We start from the raw sequence: 10,279 nt of genomic DNA, 5'->3' as shown, positions 1-10,279 counted from the left end.
GGAGGCGTGTTCAGCCGGGCATGCAGCGGGCGGCGCAGTACTATTCGATTTGACAGCGGGCTGCGTAGTTCCCGATACGGCTTTAATGCAGACGAGGGAGGGAGTAGCGGTTCCCGATATGTTGAACGGCCAATGCATCCTCCTTCAATTAATGCATGAGGGAAGTAATGGGAGGAGGACCGGGAAAAGAGGCTGCACGATGTGAATGCAACGCAGTTTGTATAAAGGTGCCCCTCCATTCCAATGCATCTACCACATCGTACGCACCTAAGCATTTGCCTAAGCACCTACACTAAGTGAAAAAGAGCTCACTCCAAACCCATGGCGGCGATGCGCGCGAGCGGCCAGCGGCTGTGCCAGATGGTCCACGACGTCGGCCTGCGACATGGCGCCGAGGATCGTCTCCAAACGGTGTTGGAGACCGGCTGGTGGATGGCCGCCGTCGATGCCAACTACAACTCTCAGTTGGACCAGATGATCGCTGCCACCACCAAAAAGTTCACCGTCCTCAATATGCTCACGGACGACATGGCCATACTCCTCCAGCCCGCGCGCCCGGGCTCCTCATTGCCTGCCACCCTAATCGGCCTCCATGGCTAGAACCTCTTTCAAGCACTAGTGGCCCTGCGACTACCCGCTGACGCCACGAAGAATGTCCACCTGGAGGTCGCGCTCGCCGCGAGGTGCCTCGCCCTGCAAGAATTCGTCGACCTACACATCCACGTGTATGAGAAAATCGTGTACATAGGAATCTACAAGGCCAGTGAGGACGCTGCGACGTTGGCCTTCCTCAACCGGATGGAAGCCTTGGATGCCTTTGCTGAGAAGCACCTCGACCTCGCCACAAAAGCCGCCGCTCCTTAGCCGCCGATCGGTGGCCCGGGGCACTAAGTTGAGGAGGAGGAGGTCGTACGTTGATGGATGCATCTTTCTTCTTGCCTTCTGTAACCACCACTGCGATTGCATCATCATCGTGGCCTTAATTCTTATTGTGATGTTGAATTCTCGTTCCAGTCAATACCGACATGTGCGATCCCTTTGCTTAATTATATGCATCACTGTAACTAGTACTCCATCCGTTAATTTATAAGTTGTGCTTACCTTTTCCATCAACTTCGTGCAACGCGCGGGCATATTGCTAGAAATACTAGAACATGTCGGACCGCGTGTGACCACACCGACGATGCGCCAACCTAGCTACTACGTACCCTGCTTATGTGGCGGAAATAGCCCCCGCCTAGCGTTTCCAATCGTTATTTCTATCTATCGATCGTGCCAAGGAGCAGAACCAAAATGTTACAATTTATACATGTTTCTCTACGCCTACTCCTATAAAAGACTCAGTTGGTGATGGTGGTGTGTCTGCCTTCGTCGTTTCTGACCATTAGATCTGCATCTAACGGCTGTGAGGTAAGTTGTGGCATTTTTGCAACAATAGCCCACTTCTGTGCTCCAATTTGCAGAAAACCCCTTATTATCTTGAAAGCAACCACATCCCTCCCTCACCTCATCAAAACAGCCTGAGAAATATATTTTGAGTGAAAAGTACTCCCTCCGTTCCTAAATATTTGTCTTTCTAGAGATTTCAATAAGTGACTACATACGGAGCAAAATGAGTGAATCTACACTTCAAAATAAGTCTATATAATCCGTATGTAATAGTCCATTTGAAATCTCTAAAAAGACAAATATTTAGGAACGGAGGGAGTAATATATTAGGAGTATATCAAAACAAGAGTGATTTCTTTCAAGTTTGTGAACAAGTACTACTATTCTACTACTTTGGATCCGTCGCAACGCACGGGCACATTGCTAGTAAAAGCAAAAGACCTGCCGCGTTCGCGTCACACTCCCCCCACACACGCCCGGGAATTGGGAGTACTCCACGGCCCGTCCGGCACGACACATAGCTTAGGGAAGGTGTGTTGCCTAGCATTTTCACTTTCATGTGGGACCGCCGTTGAGCAAACCGACTATTGGCAAACCGCACCCCGCCCACCGCCGGGTTGGAAAACAGAAACGAGGGGAAGATCTAGCTGTAGCACGGAAGCCAAGAAATTAGGTGTCAGATGGGGCTCGTTGATAGAGTAGGAGCATCCCGTACTACTCTACTCCTACTAGTACCAAGTTTGTACTATACAACTAGTAGGTACGTGCACGGCACAGCATCGTAGGAACAAAAAACGGGATGATCTTATTTTGGGTGATTTATCTTTTTTCACTCAACGTAGTATGATATGATGTGGGGGGCACCCATGAAGCTTATGTGGCTTGGTTGCATGGCTACGAAAGGTTAGAGAAAATTAAGTAGATAATGTGTTTAGAGTGCACTCCACTAAATAGATATACTTTGGATCCATTGCAACGGGCCGGCACATCTATATCTATACCCCCTATATAGTGTGTGAATAACTTTCAAAGTTGGTCGTTGGATGAAGCCAATCCGACGGTACAAAGATGGCAAATCCGAGCACTACTGGCCGTTGTATATCATCTACATTCCACCAGATTTTGCCACATGTAGAATCTAGAAGACTCCACATGTAGAAGCATAATGCACAAACCACCAGAATCTCATGCGTGCAATGCACGTGTACCTTACTAGTAGTTGGTAGTAGTAAGAAACAAATTCCGGGTTTGGCACGAGCTCGTACTGCGGGAGCACCACAAGGCCTGCCGCAGGAGTTACATTTCCCTCTCAGGGCCCACGGGACCGAACTTCAATGGCTTAGTGCCCGGCCTATGAGTCAATGACATGCGGACCTTAAATGCGGCTGGCCCACATGTCATTCTCATGGTGGTGGTGCGGTTCGCGACTCACTCATTCGAGATGAACCGGCCGGTGGTGGCGTGGCCGTGGCGAGGGTGCCACAGCTGGGCGTCGGGGCGTTATGAGGCGTAGATGGCCACACCGGCGGGTACTACCTGTAGTACAGAAGTACTCCAGCTGAGGATTGATGCCCCGGACGAAATGTGTCACAGCCGATGGATGAAAATTCGATGGTGCGGGAGTACGGATCGGAGCACAGTAGCAGAGCAGGCAAACCACGTCCAATCGGGTGTGGCTGTGGTAGAAAGTTGATGGTCGCCGCAGTTTAGCTGGCCCGCATGTCATGCACACAAAGGCAGAGGAGCGGTGGGGCCGAGAGGGATGAGGCGCACGTCAAGGGGATGAGGATCCCCTGACGTGAACAATCCTACCATTCTGTCACTGACATGTGGGACCCCCAAGTGTGGGTCCCACCTGTCAGCGAAGGAAAGGCAGAGTAAGGCAGTGATAGCCACGTCAGAGGATCCATGTCCACGTCGGGGGACATCGTGCTTATAGGTAGGGTTGGAGCGACGTCGTGGGAATCGCTTGTGAGTGTGGCAGTGGTAGAAACAAGAAACGTGATGGTCGTCGTGGTTCAACTTCCATGGAGAAGCTGTCATGTCTGCTGACACATGTATATCAAAACTAGAGTGTTTATATTTCAAGCACGTGAACAAGTATTATTCTACTACTTTGGATCCATTGCAACGCACGGGCCAGCACATTGGTAGTAGTAGTGTCTATCTCTATCTCTAGAGGCCTTCCCTCGTTCATCCTTTTCTCTCACAAGATAAACTACTCATACAAATGCATCTTGATGTTCCGTGGAACGCACGAGGATGTTTCCTTGGGGGTCTCTCCAGCGCGGTGTGGCCGTAGTTGCAAGTTGACGCCCCTTGAGATGCCGACGTTGAGGGGCACTCGTATTTCCACCGATGAGTAGGTAAGATGAGTTTGATCACGTAGTAAATGCATTCTAAAGACTACTTCTATGTCCATTTCCTAATTCTCCCCCTGCCCATTGTTTCACAGGTTAGGCTCGGTGCGAGTGGAGATTGGCTTGCATATGTACGGGAGGGTACCAACATAGATTTGCACAACATTTACAACGGTGACACCGTTCCCGTAGAACCTTTGTCCAACATTGGGATCAGCCATGCAACGGGCCACCGCATGAATTGGTACGATGGAACCACGATGAGATTGAATAAGATAGCACGAACCTTGCACATGGCGATCAAAGGTGGACCATGTTGTCTGCGGCCGATTTGTTGCCGTACGAGTACAAAGACGCTGTGCTCCTTACTAACCGCATCTTCGTGGTGACAAACTAGGGGACTTGTTTCGTATGGGATACATCCTACAATATACTCCCTCTCTCCCAGTTTATTTGTTTTGAATCTTTTCGTTTTATAAGTTTCAAATTCAAATTTAGAGCTCCCCATCACATGTTGAGATTACAATGTCCATTAAATCGTTGCGTGCATGTACAGTAAAGAAACAAATCTCGAGTTTGGCACGAATTCGTGCAGCGGTAGTACCAGCCTGGCGCAGGAGTTACATTTCCCTCTCAGGGCCCTCGGGACTGAGCTTCGGATAGGTGGCTGGTCCACATGTAATGCTCTCGAAGGCAGAGGGGCAGGGGGCCGAGAGGGGCGAGCCGCAGGTCGGGGGACGTGTGGTGTCATGGGTTCGTGCGGCATCATGGGAATCGCGTGTAGCTGTGGTAGAAACTTGATGCTCACCGCATTTAACGTGGCCCACATGTCATGCACACAAAGGCAGAGGGGCGGTGCGACCGAGAGGGGTGAGGCGCACGTCGGTGGATGTGGTGCCGTGGGTTGGAGCGACGTCGTGGGAATCGCGAGTGGCAGTGGATGAAACGTGATGGTCGCCGTAGTTGAACTTCCATGGACAAGCTGTCATGTCTACGGACACATGCATTCCATACCGATCACTGGAAGGAGTAGTAGAGAAAGCTAGGCGGATAAATAGTTCCTTATAGTCAAGCGGACCCACGCTACTACTTGTTCCAAAGACATGCACACCATCGAAATAGTCCATCTATATCAATATATACCGAGAGGGAATACTTTTTTTTACAAGAGAGGAAATAGGTCATCCATCCATAATGCCCTGCTGCTGGTGCAGCCTTATCTTCTTCTTCTTCTTCTTCTTCTTCTTCTTCTTATTCTTCTTCTTCTTCTTCTTCTTCTTCTTCTTCTTGTTCTCATTTTCTGTGGGAGACGGCTTCGCAACAAGCTCTTTGGACCTTGCAGCTATCTCGAAACTCACATGGGCATCGAGGGCATCATATTTTATCCGCTCGTACGTCAAGGGATAATTCTCCCATCCAGACGACCTTAATGCCACCGTCTCGTCACCCTTTTGAAGATTTGTACCGAGCACAAAATTTGCTACGTCGAATAGGGATGGTGTCTGTTTATTACAATCTTCTACAGGAATTTTGAATCTAGTTTGTAGGTCAGTGATGCTTTTCAAATCAAGGTTGTATGGCTCCAGCTTCTGTTTGTCCCCTTCGATGGCTGCCCCATGGACGTATATGTCCTCCCGAGACAAGAAATCGTGAAGCTCACCTGGTATGGAGGGCGCGTGTATGATGTGGTACACCAAAACATCATCTTCGAGGCATAGCTGAAGGACGGCGGAGCGTTGGATCTTCCCAGTGCCACGCTCCGTGTACTCTGCATCGAGACCGATGACCCTCGTCTCTACCTTTTCGAGGGAGTTGGATACATTGTTGATCCACTTCCGAACAACCCTTGGGTGGATGGTGACGGTGGCAACTATGCTCAACGAGCCTTTGACGAGGACATGTTGGACGCTAAAAACCTGCATCTCGATCTCTTTCGCCATTTGGAACCGCTCGAATGAAGGGCTATGGTTTGGAGAATTAGGATTAGATGGCTAGTCTAACTGAAGTAGTAGATGATTATTTAAAGAGGTTAAAACAATGTGAACGCAGTGGGGTTTGGATGCAAATGAAGACGAAGGGGAGGTGAAGAAGCCGAGGAAAATTGGTTCCCGATGGAGAAGTAAATGGGAGAAGTGGCGTGCAGGCAGTTGATTAGACGTCTAGGTAGACTAAACGAAAAGGCTATGCGGGTAGACTGAGGAGTCGTACTGTTGATGTACGTGCCCATCCTTCCTGATAGGTGGAACCTATGCAAACAGATATAAAAATGTGTCGTAGCTGGTTCATATGGATATTGGCGCGTGCGTGGGAGACACAACATTCTCTGGTTAAGGAATACACGGTTATCCTCATCAAAAAAGAAAAGGCCCATCTTCGCGCTTCCGCATGCACGAGAATTTGGTTCTGCTCGCAATATGGATGATACCTGGAGGATGAAGTGAACAGGCATGCTAGTACGGGAGACCTATTTCCGCTATACAGTACTGGAGTACTCATGTTCCTACTAGTAGTAGTAGTAGTAGTACAACTATGGTACACTTGATGGTCAAAATATTATTCATCCGGTCCTCACAGTGAAGAGACAACACCCTGCGCCTGACACTAGTCCAGGCGGCGTGTTCGGGTTACCAAAGTCAGCATCACCCTGTGCACTGTGCAGTCTGTCACCGCCGCTGTACAACACATTAGCATGCCTCGCCTCGTCTCCCTCTCCCCTCCCATAGCACCACTCCATCTCCATATCCATCTCCGTCTCCATCTCACTGTGCCCCCGTGTACCGTCGCCTCGCTCGCCTCCCCCAGTACCACTATTCCCTCGCTAGCCGCTCTAGCACCGACAACCTTCTCCCCAGTAAATCAAGCCCCCCAAAACCCCCACATTCCAAACTCCACCATGGCCGAACACAAACCGCGCAATATCCATATGAGCCGCGATTGGAGCAATCTCCCCAGTGACATCCTCGACCTCTGTTGTTCGTGTATGGATATGTTGAGCGCCCTACGGCTGGCTGCATGCTCGAGGGACATGCACACGACATCGTCGAAGCGATGCCTAGGCTTTTCAAGACACCCTACTTGCTACTATCTGGTCTTGCGAGATTGGCTCACCATGATACGGAGGCGTACATGATGCCCCTCGACTTCAATCTGATCTCCATTAGCCGAAACTTCTTTGCAGGTATGTAGTGGGTCGCCGTACATCATTTCCCTCGATTTCGATCCGAGCACCATCGCCCGAAACTTCTTGGCAGGTATGTACCGGGTCAGCATGAACTCCCACTGGATGGCTGCCTTCAGAGAAGACGGTAAAAAGTTGGTGCTCGTGAACTTCCAGACCTCCCATGAGATTATCCTTCCTCCGTTGGATTATATAGAGTTTTACCATCGCGGTCCAAGTCATCTAGATTACCACGTCAGTTGGACGGACCTTGTTTTGCAGAAGATTGTAATCTGCCAAGTGCCCACATGACATGCGAATTATGCAGACTTCAAGCTAATTGCCTTGTTCGACCGTGGACTCGCCTATCTTTACGCCGGTGCCTTCTTTAGCTGGAGAAAACTCAGCTCGCAGTGGATCAACGTCAAAGCTGATACACACTTCTGTGATGCTATTGAACACAATTGCATCATCTATGTGATCGACAAAGCAGATGGCACCACGTATTGCTGGGACGGCGCGTGTAAGTTGTTTCCGTCTCATGTTAATGATGATGCCATGGCACTGTTTGAACTTTTTGTGATGATTGGCATATCCCTGTTTGAGCAGAATTTGAGTAGAACTATGGCAATGTATTAGAGACACCGTAAATCAGCTATATTTGGAATGAGTTAATTCATGCGATTGTGACCATGTCATTACAGCCAATTTGTACCCCTGAATAATCAAACGGTTAGGAATATATGGATATTCTCCTTTTACAGTAATCTATATACTACTACTAAATATGAGTGTGTATCAATGTCCATGCTAGTTTCCTCATTTTAATGATGTAGAAACACGCACCACACTGTTGGTTTCATCTAACCATACATTAGGGAAGTAAATGTGCATATGGAGAACTCTATATTTGGAAGTAGTGAAATCCTGTAATGCTTACCATGTGTACATACATATATTCGCCCTTCAGCAATCAATGGCTAGAATAATATCCTCACAAAAATTTTGCCCACAGAACACGAGTATATAACAATGCATGGTCTGTTAGTTACCTTGAAGAATTTGTTTGCGAGGATAGAACATGATTATATAACATGCATGACATGGTAGTTTCTTGTGAAGAATCGATTGCGAGATAACATGAGTATAACCATGCATGGCACTTCTATATTTTCGAACCCAGTATACATTTCCCTGTATTTTCCTCCCAGTTCCAACAGGGACATATCAATGCTATTTCTTGCATTAGCCTACTCATACTCTAAACAATGCTGATCTTACATTAACAATGTCTGTCCTTTTTGATATGATGCAGTGTCCCTACAGTTACTGCCCTTTGTAATCACACCACCTTTGCCAAAAACAGGGAAGCACAACTGGTTCCTCGCTCGATCATACGACGGCAAAAGACTGATGATCATTCGGACACAAGAGCCGGAAAAGTTATATTGCAAAAACCCCACTGTATACAAGCACCGTGAAATACGTGAGTATCCGGACAGTGGCTGTTACGTCTATGAGCAGGATACCAGCTTGTTGGGGCCTTCAGGATTTTTTACTTGGAGGCGGGTAAACAGCCTTGGTTCACACTCTCTGTTTCCCGGACTCAATTATCCGATTAACCGGGAGATCACCGTTGGCAAGGACCTTGATGGCAGAGAGGCTCAGTTTGCTATGGAAAACCGTGTCTACATGGCGAGCCCTAGGAGTTCGGGAGCAAACTCCCTTGATTGTCAACGATACAGCCTGCAGCCAAAAGAAGGTGAGAATAACAAAGGCACCCGGATTAACTTTGATCCTTGGATGTCTCAATTACGACAGGCAGTGGTGTGGTTCAAGCCTTCAGGTTGATAGGTAATTGGGCTGTTGCGTCGAAAGGGTGGAGTACTGGTGTCTCTGGATCATGGGTCGCTGAAGCGGGGCTACAAATTATGATGGTGTTGAATCATCTCTTCGAATGACTTTGTTGTCTATGCTGCTTGTTCTGGATGGGTAGTTCTTTCTTTTGTGATGCATATTCCTTGTCATTTGGTCATCCTCGTCTATGTCACTCTTACTATGTAATAGTTGTCTCTAATTAGAATGTCATTCTCGTCTGGATCACGAGAGTCTGAGCGCTGCAGATGGGTGCGTTTTGGTGGTGTAGCAAGACTTCTTATGAACTATCATGTCTTGCTGTTTATGTCAGTAGTAGTCACTAGTCAGTGTTTGAATGTTGAATATATTGTTGTTTCGAACTGTTTATTGTCTCGAACTACTGGTGGGCTAAATGAGGGCATCAACATTATCCAGTGTTCAGAGTGCATCTCCTTTTTTCAAGTTATATAATTTGAGCTCAGTGTCTTTTCGATGATGTACACTTGTTTGGGCCAGTGAGGTGTCGTTGAATATGGGCCGAGTAGTAACGCAATGCCAAATAGGTCAATTATGACTCTCAGGCCGGCCTCTCAAAAGATCCTAAAAAAAGGCCGGGCTCTCCAAAAATGAAAGAATAAGGACTCTTAGGCCGACATGTGGGCGCCACCGGTGTTTTCGTGCGCTTGCGCGCCGAGAGCATATTGGCGCATGTTCGAAATTCATGCTACCTTTTCATCCCCAATCTCCCGCCCCTCCCCCACCTCTGGAATATCGATTCCTACTCCAGTTCCCCCAAATCCCCCTCCTATACTCCCTGTACTCAAGCGCACTATCATGTCGCTGCTCAAGGCGGATCTCCGAGCCGGAGATCCTGAGGTCCGTCCTGCCTTCGGTCGCTGCGTGCTGTCGCTCAACAGTGGCATGGCGGCGCTTGACGACTAGTTTGCCGGCAAGGTGCTGATGGTAACCATCAACGGCGACCGGCCTCCCGTCTTGCCGGACGACCTTGTCAAAGCTCTTGGCATTGCGCACGACATCCAAATAAGTGACTTGCTCGTCGAAGTCTGTCCGCCACCGGCTGATTTCTTCGTCAGGTTCCGGACAACTTTCGACTACAGTCGTGTGTTCGAATCTTCCCAGCGTTTGTTCTGCGATGGCGCGCTGGTGAGCTTTGATCGGTGGCACCCAGGATGGGGCTCGGTGCCCTCTGAGCTTGAGTTAACAAAGCTTACCTTCCACGACATGCCTCGACGTGCTTGGAACAGCGAGTCCATGAATGAGCTTATCAACGACCTTGGAGGTGAGCTTGTCAGTATGTTTGTTCCTCCAGACAGCTGGGCTCTGATGGTTATGGCATGGATGAAGAATCCGTCCATCATACCGAAGGTGATTGGTGTTGAGATACCGGTGCAGGAACCGGGGTTGTACTATTCGTCGCCACCAAGGCCGCCGTGGACCACGTTAGGGATGTACCTGTATCGAGTGTTCGTGCATGTCGAAGAAGTGGTCAATCCAT

Source organism: Triticum aestivum, chromosome 3D (assembly GCF_018294505.1).
Source record: "Triticum aestivum cultivar Chinese Spring chromosome 3D, IWGSC CS RefSeq v2.1, whole genome shotgun sequence".
NCBI lineage: Eukaryota > Viridiplantae > Streptophyta > Magnoliopsida > Poales > Poaceae > Triticum > Triticum aestivum.
Note: the sequence above shows the minus strand (reverse complement) of the source record.